The sequence below is a fragment of the Xiphophorus hellerii genome, chromosome 9 (genome assembly GCF_003331165.1).
Source record: "Xiphophorus hellerii strain 12219 chromosome 9, Xiphophorus_hellerii-4.1, whole genome shotgun sequence".
Classification (NCBI taxonomy): Eukaryota; Metazoa; Chordata; class Actinopteri; order Cyprinodontiformes; family Poeciliidae; genus Xiphophorus; species Xiphophorus hellerii.
Window position 1 is genome coordinate 30,335,111 of NC_045680.1, and position 11,500 is coordinate 30,346,610.

The following is an 11,500-nucleotide window of genomic DNA, read 5'->3' on the forward strand; positions in this document are numbered from 1 at the left end:
CCTTGACCCGTCGGGAGAGTTCGTTTTCACACAAACCCCACCGAAAAGTAACCAACCCTTGACCCGTCGGGAGAGTTCGTTTTCACACAAACTCCACCGAAAAGTAACCAACCCTTGACCCGTCGGGAGAGTTCGTTTTCACACAAACCCGACCGAAAGGCAACCAACCCTTTACCCGTCGGGAGAGTTCGTTTTCACACAAACCCGACCGAAAGGCAACCAACCCTTTACCCGTCGGGAGAGTTCGTTTTCACACAAACCCGACCGAAAGGCAACCAACCCTTTACCCGTCGGGAGAGTTCGTTTTCACACAAACCCGACCGAAAGGCAACCAACCCTTTACCCGTCGGGAGAGTTCGTTCTCACACAAACCCGCCCGAAAGGTAACCAACCCTTTACCCGTCGGGAGAGTTCGTTTTCACACAAACCCGCCCGAAAGGTAACTAACGCTTTACCCGTCTGTAGGGTTTGTTTTCACACACTCGACCGAACTGTATGTGAAAAACACCTAACACACAACCTTTTGTTACCAAGGGTAACCCCTTTTGTAACCAAGATCAAAAGTTAACATAGCCTACCGTGTTTTTCATGAGTGGAGCATTGTGCCTGGAATAGATCAACCCCTTCGTTGTACTCATTTGTAACTAAATACCTTAAACTCATCCGATGACTTCATAGCCTTGAGTACCAAACCACATTTCCTGGCGTTGTATTCACATTCCTACCTACCTTTCAGTCCGAGGCCTTCTGGCGTCTTGAGTCGTCGTTCCATCTCAACAAAAACTGTTGATTGGCTTCCATATCTTCCCGGTCCATATACCATACCTTCCCGGTCCACATACCATAGCTTCCCGGTCCACATACCGTGTGGTGCTGAGAAGGCCTTAAATTCTCAACCATGACCTCAAAACTATCATTCACCACCATAGATACTGCGGATGCATGTGGTGACAGGGGAGAAAAAATCTTCCCTTTAACAAGAAGATTTCCAAAAAAAAAAAAACGGCCATCAAACATTGGCTAAAAGTCATAAAAGCTTAAGCTTAACACTTTCCAAAAAGAAAGACTTCCCTTTAACAGGAAGACTTTCCAAAATAAGGTTAACGCTAAAACACTTATTTAAATTGGTTAGTAGTTAAGCTAAAGCGATGACTTGTACTGAATATAAAATTGGCGACAGTGGAGAGGAAAGACTCCCCTTGACCAGGAAGATTTTCAAAAAGAAAGACTTCCCTTTAACAGGAGGACTTTCCAAAAATAAAAACTTCCCTTTAACAGGAAGACTTCCAGAAACACTAACACTGCACCAATTACGTAAATTAATTATAAATAAGCTTAAACAATGCCTCCTACTGAGAATCCACGTGGTAACAAGAATGGAAACATTTCCCTATAACAGGAAGATTTTCAAAAACAAAGACTTCCCTTTAACAGGAAGACTTTCCAAAATAAGGTTAAAGCTAGAACTATTATTTAAATTGGTTAATAGTTAAGCTAAAGCAATGACTTGTACTGACTATCCAACTGGTGACAGTGGAGAGGAAAAACTTCCCTTTACCAGGAAGATTTCCAAAATAATAATTAAACACCACACCAATTATTTAAATTCAATAAAAGTAAAGTAAGCTTAAGCAAGGCCTCCTACTGAGGATCCAAGTGGTGACTGGAGAGGAAAAGCTTCCCTTTAACAGAAAGACTTTCCAAAAAGAAGAACTTCCCTTTAACAGAAAGACTTTCCAAAATGAGGCCAGCACTGCACCAATTATTTAAATTGGTTAACAGTTAAGTAAGCCAAATCAATGCCTCATATTTAGAATGCATGTAGTGACAGTGGAGCGAATAAACTTCCCTTTAACAGGAAGAACCCTCCAGCAGAACCAGAAGTTGGCTCTGTACGAAAGCCATCTGTCACTACCCCCGGGGGATTTGAAAGAACAGAATAAAGAGAGAGACAGAAAAAAAAGAGCTGCTTCAGGAGTGTTTCTATAGGAGAAAAGGGAGTTAGTTGTAGTAGAAGCTCCTGTGGTGGCTTCATCCGAGAAGAAAAAAAAATTATTTGCAACAAAAAGTCCACCAGTTGCTTAGTCTAGGAGGGAAAATGGGTTAAAAACAAATTTAAACACTGAACAGGTCCCAGTTGATCCTCTCCAGATGGAAAACAAGGAGCTGAAAACCTGTAAATAAGAAATGGTGGATTACAGTGTGAACATTACCTCTGCATCCTCCGGCCTGCAGCTCCAGGAGATCTCGCCGTTGTCCGCTGTCGTCCAGAAGAAATGAAGTCCCATGATGAAATTAAAATTTGTTTGAATTAAGTTATGAAAGTATGGATCCTAAATTTCAAACTAAATTTTAAGTATCGGTAGGTACAAAAAATAAACGTATGTTGAAATGTAAAGACCTCATCTTCACTCAAAAACTGTATTCATTGGAAAGATAACCATCCTAATGCAGCTATACTACTGTGAACATAGCCACAGTATATTAGTACTAATAAGTAGGTAATCAAGGTTTATTATAGTGATATTTACAAAGCCTAAGATGAATCCCTTCCTACAGCCTCTAAACTGTATTTGCCAAGTCTTTGGCAGCCATTCTAGATATCAGATTCTAGTTACACCTAAACCTGCACAGGTCACAAGACCACAGCAACTGATTCAAACACTAAAACCCAAAGACAGAAGGATTTAAAACAGCAGAATCCTTCTCAGCTCATTGACTCTCAGCAGAGAATCAAACCAAACCAGCACAGCAAGAGGCCTAGCGTTGGCCTTCAACAAGCGATAGCATCAGCGGAGTAGCACAGCAAAACCCGCAACAGCTCCTACCCTGAGATGTCTTCTGGACCCGCCATTGGAACAGTTCTTTGACTTAAACCTTTGATGGGTTGGGCGGATCCGCCAGGCACCTTGTAGCAATTCCTCAGCTTGATTGAAGGGAATCCTCAGCTTGATTGAAGGGAATCCTCAGCTTGATTGAAGGGAATCCTCAGCTTGATTGAAGGGAATCCTCAGCTTGATAGGAGGGAATCCTCAGCTTGATTGAAGGGAATCCTCAGCTTGATAGGAGGGAATCCTCAGCTTGATTGAAGGGAATCGTCAGCTTGATTGTAGTACATCCATAATCGATCAACTGCTGGCGATCCTCAGCTTGATTGTAGTACGTCCATAATCGATCAGCTGGCAGCTCCAGCTGCCATTTTATCTCCTCAGATGTTTCAGGGACGCCAGCAACCAAACAAACCGCCGCTGAGAGGCCATGGTCGGGTCTCTCCTTGTGTGCTGCTCTGTTTGGACACAAAAAATTACTTCACTAACCAGGCCCAGCGGCAGAATCAGCTGTGTGCCGCCTCCCCCTCCCCCGAACTGGAAGCCATTTGTTGTTTTCACTTTAAAGTGGCTAACTCTCTGTTATTCCTATATTGATTTGATACAATAAGGGCTTCCGCACTTCCCATAACTGTAGCTTCTGTCACTTTATTCAGCAATTAAAACTGTTTAATCCATTGTTAACACGTCGTAACCTGCTTTTCCAAGCCGCCTTTAAACGTAACATGATCGTCAAGATGCTCGCCCTGGCTCTACACCTGTGCAAAGGAGACCAGCTGCTGCTGTGCAGAGCTGCACACGTGTGTTAGAATCATGGCAGCAAACCAGCAAAATGCAAAGACCTTTGCACGGTTTTCCCCTCAAACTAACCGACTAACTTGAGTAATGCTGTTGGATGCAGGTAATGTTAGCTAAGAGATGACAAGCTAATACCAACACAGCACCTTAAGCTTGTTAACAAGCAGCCTGTAGGCTACTGGTGTTTTTGTTCAAAACTGGGAAGTACTTGTTACATTCGAGTAGCTTTTTTGGGGGGGGGGGAAGGTACTTGGAGTAGTTTTATTGCACTGTACCCTTTTCTTTTACTTGAGTGATATTATTGCTACGTAGATTAATTTTACACCCACAGAATAAGCCGATGCTATATGGCAAGCCGTATTAACATAAATTCGGTTTCTTCTGACTATCCGTAATTACGTTCTAGATATCTAAAAATGCATTTTGACTAGACAAAACTACATTTTGACTATCTGGAGCGGTAACTTAAGATATCTGCATTTACATTCTGACTAGTAAGAATAATAATTCGAGATATCTTCAATTACATTTTGACGAGTCAAAATTCCTTTCAAGATATCTCAAATTACGACACTGGTTCCGTCATTAATTACAATTTAAGATATCTTTAACTTAATTATGACAAGTCAAAATAACAATTTTAGATATCTGAATTAAGAATTGCGTGAAAGCCGCTTTGTGCTGTCCAAACAGTTGCCTGCAGAATTTTATGTTTCCCGCACAAAATTGTCGATAAATGCCACAACATAGAAAGAGCTCGGCCATGTTGGATATGCAGAGAACTCAAAACTTCATCAACTATAAGACTGCTTCTCAAATCTGCAAAGAATTTCCTGTTTATTCGTTTCCGACAAACCGAATGCACTTAAAAACTGCTTTGAAAAGCTAAAATTGCTATTGTCAAAGCATTTTCAACATATGAAATGTTTTTTCTATTTTTTTTTTCTTCTATTTGTCATTGCTTTATTGAACTTTCAAATTGCCGCGTAAGTCAGGGTCGTTTTGACTACACATAATACATATTCAAGATATCAGTTAATGTCATTCTGACTAGTCAGAATGTTAATTTAAGATATCTTAAATAGAAAAGCTGTGTAATTCAAGATATCTCCAAATCATTCAGAGATATCTTAAAAAGAATTTTGACTAGTCAAAATTACAATTCAAGATATCTTAAATTTAGTTTTGTCTAGTAATTATTTGCTTTTAAGATATCTATAATTTAGTTTTCACTAGTCAAAACTACAGATTTCCTATTCAAAATAAATGTAAGATATCTCGAATGTTGTTGTCATTCGAGATATCTTTAATTAGAATTATGACTAATCAAAACTAAATTCGAGATATCTCGAATTTACTTTATGATTAGTCATAATTTGATTGTAGATATCTGAAGTGTGCATTTCAGATAGTCAGTAATTCATTGTAGATATCTTGAATTGAAGTCTCCATACAACTCTATGATAAATCTGACGTCATTTCGACTAGTCAGAATGTAATTAGAGATATATCAAATAGGTATTTTATCAAGTCAAAATATAATTAGAGATATCTTAAATCGCTAAAACGTCTAGTCATAAAACAATTTGAGATATCTGGAATGTAAGGGCGGCAAAACCGAATTTATTTTAAAACGGCTTGCCGTAGGTTAGCCCCCCTGTTAAACTCGTCTGGAGCCGAGCCTGTCGTCGATGGAAAAAGACAAAAACTAAAAGTAAGGTTTCCGAAATATAACTTACCGAATAACCAACGCAGCAATTTCAAACATGGCACTCCAGCGGCCTACTTGCCGTCACTGCAGCCTCCTCGTAGGTCAAGTAGGCCTCGATGTCCATAATCGATCAGCTGGCAGCTCCAGCTGCCATTTTATCTCCTCAGATGTTTCGGGGACGCCAGCAACCAAACAAACCGCCGCTGAGAGGCCATGGTCGGGTCTCTCCTTGTGTGCTGCTCTGTTTGGACACAAAAAATTACTTCACTAACCAGGCCCAGCGGCAGAATCAGCTGTGTGCCGCCTCCCCCTCCCCCGAACTGGAAGCCATTTGTTGTTTTCACTTTAAAGTGGCTAACTCTCTGTTATTCCTATATTGATTTGATACAATAAGGGCTTCCGCACTTCCCATAACTGTAGCTTCTGTCACTTTATTCAGCAATTAAAACTGTTTAATCCATTGTTAACACGTCGTAACCTGCTTTTCCAAGCCGCCTTTAAACGTAACATGATCGTCAAGATGCTCGCCCTGGCTCTACACCTGTGCAAAGGAGACCTGCTGCTGCTGTGCAGAGCTGCACACGTGTGTTAGAATCATGGCAGCAAACCAGCAAAATGCAAAGACCTTTGCACGGTTTTCCCCTCAAACTAACCGACTAACTTGAGTAATGCTGTTGGATGCAGGTAATGTTAGCTAAGAGATGACAAGCTAATACCAACACAGCACCTTAAGCTTGTTAACAAGCAGCCTGTAGGCTACTGGTGTTGTTTTTGTTCAAAACTGGGAAGTACTTGTTACATTCGAGTAGCTTTTTTGGGGGGGGGGGAAGGTACTTGGAGTAGTTTTATTGCACTGTACCCTTTTCTTTTACTTGAGTGATATTATTGCTACGTAGATTAATTTTACACCCACAGAATAAGCCGATGCTATATGGCAAGCCGTATTAACATAAATTCGGTTTCTTCTGACTATCCGTAATTACGTTCTAGATATCTAAAAATGCATTTTGACTAGACAAAACTACATTTTGACTATCTGGAGCGGTAACTTAAGATATCTGCATTTACATTCTGACTAGTAAGAATAATAATTCGAGATATCTTCAATTACATTTTGACGAGTCAAAATTCCTTTCAAGATATCTCAAATTACGACACTGGTTCCGTCATTAATAACAATTTAAGATATCTTTAACTTAATTATGACTAGTCAAAATTACAATTTTAGATATCTGAATTAAGAATTGCGTGGAAGCCCCTTTGTGCTCTCCAAACAGTTGCCTGCAGAATTTAATGTTTCCTGCACAAAATTGTCGATAAATGCCACAACATAGAAAGAGCTCGGCCATGTTGGATATGCAGAGAACTCAAAACTTCATCAACTATAAGACTGCTTCTCAAATCTGCAAAGAATTTCCTGTTTATTCGTTTCCGACAAACCGAATGCACTTAAAAACTGCTTTGAAAAGCTAAAATTGCTATTGTCAAAGCATTTTCAACATATGAAATGTTTTTTCTATTTTTTTTTTCTTCTATTTGTCATTGCTTTATTAAACTTTCAAATTGCCACGTAAGTCAGGGTCGTTTTGACTACACATAATACATATTCAAGATATCAGTTAATGTCATTCTGACTAGTCAGAATGTTAATTTAAGATATCTTAAATAGAAAAGCTGTGTAATTCAAGATATCTCCAAATCATTCAGAGATATCTTAAAAAGAATTTTGACTAGTCAAAATTACAATTCAAGATATCTTAAATTTAGTTTTGTCTAGTAATTATTTGCTTTTAAGATATCTATAATTTAGTTTTCACTAGTCAAAACTACAGATTTCCTATTCAAAATAAATGTAAGATATCTCGAATGTTGTTGTCATTCGAGATATCTTTAATTAGAATTATGACTAATCAAAACTAAATTCGAGATATCTCGAATTTACTTTATGATTAGTCATAATTTGATTGTAGATATCTGAAGTGTGCATTTCAGATAGTCAGTAATTCATTGTAGATATCTTGAATTGAAGTCTCCATACAACTCTATGATAAATCTGACGTCATTTCGACTAGTCAGAATGTAATTAGAGATATATCAAATAGGTATTTTATCAAGTCAAAATATAATTAGAGATATCTTAAATCGCTAAAACGTCTAGTCATAAAACAATTTGAGATATCTGGAATGTAAGGGCGGCAAAACCGAATTTATTTTAAAACGGCTTGCCGTAGGTTAGCCCCCCTGTTAAACTCGTCTGGAGCCGAGCCTGTCGTCGATGGAAAAAGACAAAAACTAAAAGTAAGGTTTCCGAAATATAACTTACCGAATAACCAACGCAGCAATTTCAAACATGGCACTCCAGCGGCCTACTTGCCGTCACTGCAGCCTCCTCGTAGGTCAAGTAGGCCTCGATGTCCATAATCGATCAGCTGGCAGCTCCAGCTGCCATTTTATCTCCTCAGATGTTTCGGGGACGCCAGCAACCAAACAAACCGCCGCTGAGAGGCCATGGTCGGGTCTCTCCTTGTGTGCTGCTCTGTTTGGACACAAAAAATTACTTCACTAACCAGGCCCAGCGGCAGAATCAGCTGTGTGCCGCCTCCCCCTCCCCCGAACTGGAAGCCATTTGTTGTTTTCACTTTAAAGTGGCTAACTCTCTGTTATTCCTATATTGATTTGATACAATAAGGGCTTCCGCACTTCCCATAACTGTAGCTTCTGTCACTTTATTCAGCAATTAAAACTGTTTAATCCATTGTTAACACGTCGTAACCTGCTTTTCCAAGCCGCCTTTAAACGTAACATGATCGTCAAGATGCTCGCCCTGGCTCTACACCTGTGCAAAGGAGACCTGCTGCTGCTGTGCAGAGCTGCACACGTGTGTTAGAATCATGGCAGCAAACCAGCAAAATGCAAAGACCTTTGCACGGTTTTCCCCTCAAACTAACCGACTAAGTTGAGTAATGCTGTTGGATGCAGGTAATGTTAGCTAAGAGATGACAAGCTAATACCAACACAGCACCTTAAGCTTGTTAACAAGCAGCCTGTAGGCTACTGGTGTTGTTTTTGTTCAAAACTGGGAAGTACTTGTTACATTCGAGTAGCTTTTTTGGGGGGGGGGGAAGGTACTTGGAGTAGTTTTATTGCACTGTACCCTTTTCTTTTACTTGAGTGATATTATTGCTACGTAGATTAATTTTACACCCACAGAATAAGCCGATGCTATATGGCAAGCCGTATTAACATAAATTCGGTTTCTTCTGACTATCCGTAATTACGTTCTAGATATCTAAAAATGCATTTTGACTAGACAAAACTACATTTTGACTATCTGGAGCGGTAACTTAAGATATCTGCATTTACATTCTGACTAGTAAGAATAATAATTCGAGATATCTTCAATTACATTTTGACGAGTCAAAATTCCTTTCAAGATATCTCAAATTACGACACTGGTTCCGTCATTAATTACAATTTAAGATATCTTTAACTTAATTATGACAAGTCAAAATAACAATTTTAGATATCTGAATTAAGAATTGCGTGAAAGCCGCTTTGTGCTGTCCAAACAGTTGCCTGCAGAATTTTATGTTTCCCGCACAAAATTGTCGATAAATGCCACAACATAGAAAGAGCTCGGCCATGTTGGATATGCAGAGAACTCAAAACTTCATCAACTATAAGACTGCTTCTCAAATCTGCAAAGAATTTCCTGTTTATTCGTTTCCGACAAACCGAATGCACTTAAAAACTGCTTTGAAAAGCTAAAATTGCTATTGTCAAAGCATTTTCAACATATGAAATGTTTTTTCTATTTTTTTTTTCTTCTATTTGTCATTGCTTTATTGAACTTTCAAATTGCCGCGTAAGTCAGGGTCGTTTTGACTACACATAATACATATTCAAGATATCAGTTAATGTCATTCTGACTAGTCAGAATGTTAATTTAAGATATCTTAAATAGAAAAGCTGTGTAATTCAAGATATCTCCAAATCATTCAGAGATATCTTAAAAAGAATTTTGACTAGTCAAAATTACAATTCAAGATATCTTAAATTTAGTTTTGTCTAGTAATTATTTGCTTTTAAGATATCTATAATTTAGTTTTCACTAGTCAAAACTACAGATTTCCTATTCAAAATAAATGTAAGATATCTCGAATGTTGTTGTCATTCGAGATATCTTTAATTAGAATTATGACTAATCAAAACTAAATTCGAGATATCTCGAATTTACTTTATGATTAGTCATAATTTGATTGTAGATATCTGAAGTGTGCATTTCAGATAGTCAGTAATTCATTGTAGATATCTTGAATTGAAGTCTCCATACAACTCTATGATAAATCTGACGTCATTTCGACTAGTCAGAATGTAATTAGAGATATATCAAATAGGTATTTTATTAAGTCAAAATATAATTAGAGATATCTTAAATCGCTAAAACGTCTAGTCATAAAACAATTTGAGATATCTGGAATGTAAGGGCAGCAAAACCGAATTTATTTTAAAACGGCTTGCCGTAGGTTAGCCCCCCTGTTAAACTCGTCTGGAGCCGAGCCTGTCGTCGATGGAAAAAGACAAAAACTAAAAGTAAGGTTTCCGAAATATAACTTACCGAATAACCAACGCAGCAATTTCAAACATGGCACTCCAGCGGCCTACTTGCCGTCACTGCAGCCTCCTCGTAGGTCAAGTAGGCCTCGATGTCCATAATCGATCAGCTGGCAGCTCCAGCTGCCATTTTATCTCCTCAGATGTTTCAGGGACGCCAGCAACCAAACAAACCGCCGCTGAGAGGCCATGGTCGGGTCTCTCCTTGTGTGCTGCTCTGTTTGGACACAAAAAATTACTTCACTAACCAGGCCCAGCGGCAGAATCAGCTGTGTGCTGCCTCCCCCTCCCCCGAACTGGAAGCCATTTGTTGTTTTCACTTTAAAGTGGCTAACTCTCTGTTATTCCTATATTGATTTGATACAATAAGGGCTTCCGCACTTCCCATAACTGTAGCTTCTGTCACTTTATTCAGCAATTAAAACTGTTTAATCCATTGTTAACACGTCGTAACCTGCTTTTCCAAGCCGCCTTTAAACGTAACATGATCGTCAAGATGCTCGCCCTGGCTCTACACCTGTGCAAAGGCGACCTGCTGCTGCTGTGCAGAGCTGCACACGTGTGTTAGAATCATGGCAGCAAACCAGCAAAATGCAAAGACCTTTGCACGGTTTTCCCCTCAAACTAACCGACTAAGTTGAGTAATGCTGTTGGATGCAGGTAATGTTAGCTAAGAGATGACAAGCTAATACCAACACAGCACCTTAAGCTTGTTAACAAGCAGCCTGTAGGCTACTGGTGTTGTTTATGTTCAAAACTGGGAAGTACTTGTTACATTCGAGTAGCTTTTTTTGGGGGGGGGGAAGGTACTTGGAGTAGTTTTATTGCACTGTACCCTTTTCTTTTCTTGAGTGATATTATTGCTACGTAGATTAATTTTACACCCACAGAATAAGCCGATGCTATATGGCAAGCCGTTTTAACATAAATTCGGTTTCTTCTGACTATCCGTAATTACGTTCTAGATATCTAAAAATGCATTTTGACTAGACAAAACTACATTTTGACTATCTGGAGCGGTAACTTAAGATATCTGCATTTACATTCTGACTAGTAAGAATAATAATTCGAGATATCTTCAATTACATTTTGACGAGTCAAAATTCCTTTCAAGATATCTCAAATTACGACACTGGTTCCGTCATTAATTACAATTTAAGATATCTTTAACTTAATTATGACTAGTCAAAATTACAATTTTAGATATCTGAATTAAGAATTGCGTGGAAGCCCCTTTGTGCTCTCCAAACAGTTGCCTGCAGAATTTAATGTTTCCTGCACAAAATTGTCGATAAATGCCACAACATAGAAAGAGCTCGGCCATGTTGGATATGCAGAGAACTCAAAACTTCATCAACTATAAGACTGCTTCTCAAATCTGCAAAGAATTTCCTGTTTATTCGTTTCCGACAAACCGAATGCACTTAAAAACTGCTTTGAAAAGCTAAAATTGCTATTGTCAAAGCATTTTCAACATATGAAATGTTTTTTCTATTTTCTTTTTTCTTCTATTTGTCATTGCTTTATTGAACTTTCAAATTGCCACGTA

General features: G+C 38.7%; 1 long non-coding RNA gene across 1 annotated transcript; it reads right to left on the reverse strand.

The window, feature by feature from the left end:
- Window positions 1–3,236: 3,236 nt before the first annotated feature.
- LOC116725321 (uncharacterized) lies at window positions 3,237–10,140 on the reverse strand. The gene is made up of 4 exons (XR_004340380.1): window positions 9,956–10,140; window positions 7,661–7,873; window positions 5,366–5,578; window positions 3,237–3,286 (listed from the first exon to the last, which is right to left on the reverse strand). It is a non-coding gene; the product is annotated as an uncharacterized LOC116725321 (long non-coding RNA).
- Between the last annotated feature and the right edge of the window lie 1,360 nt (window positions 10,141–11,500).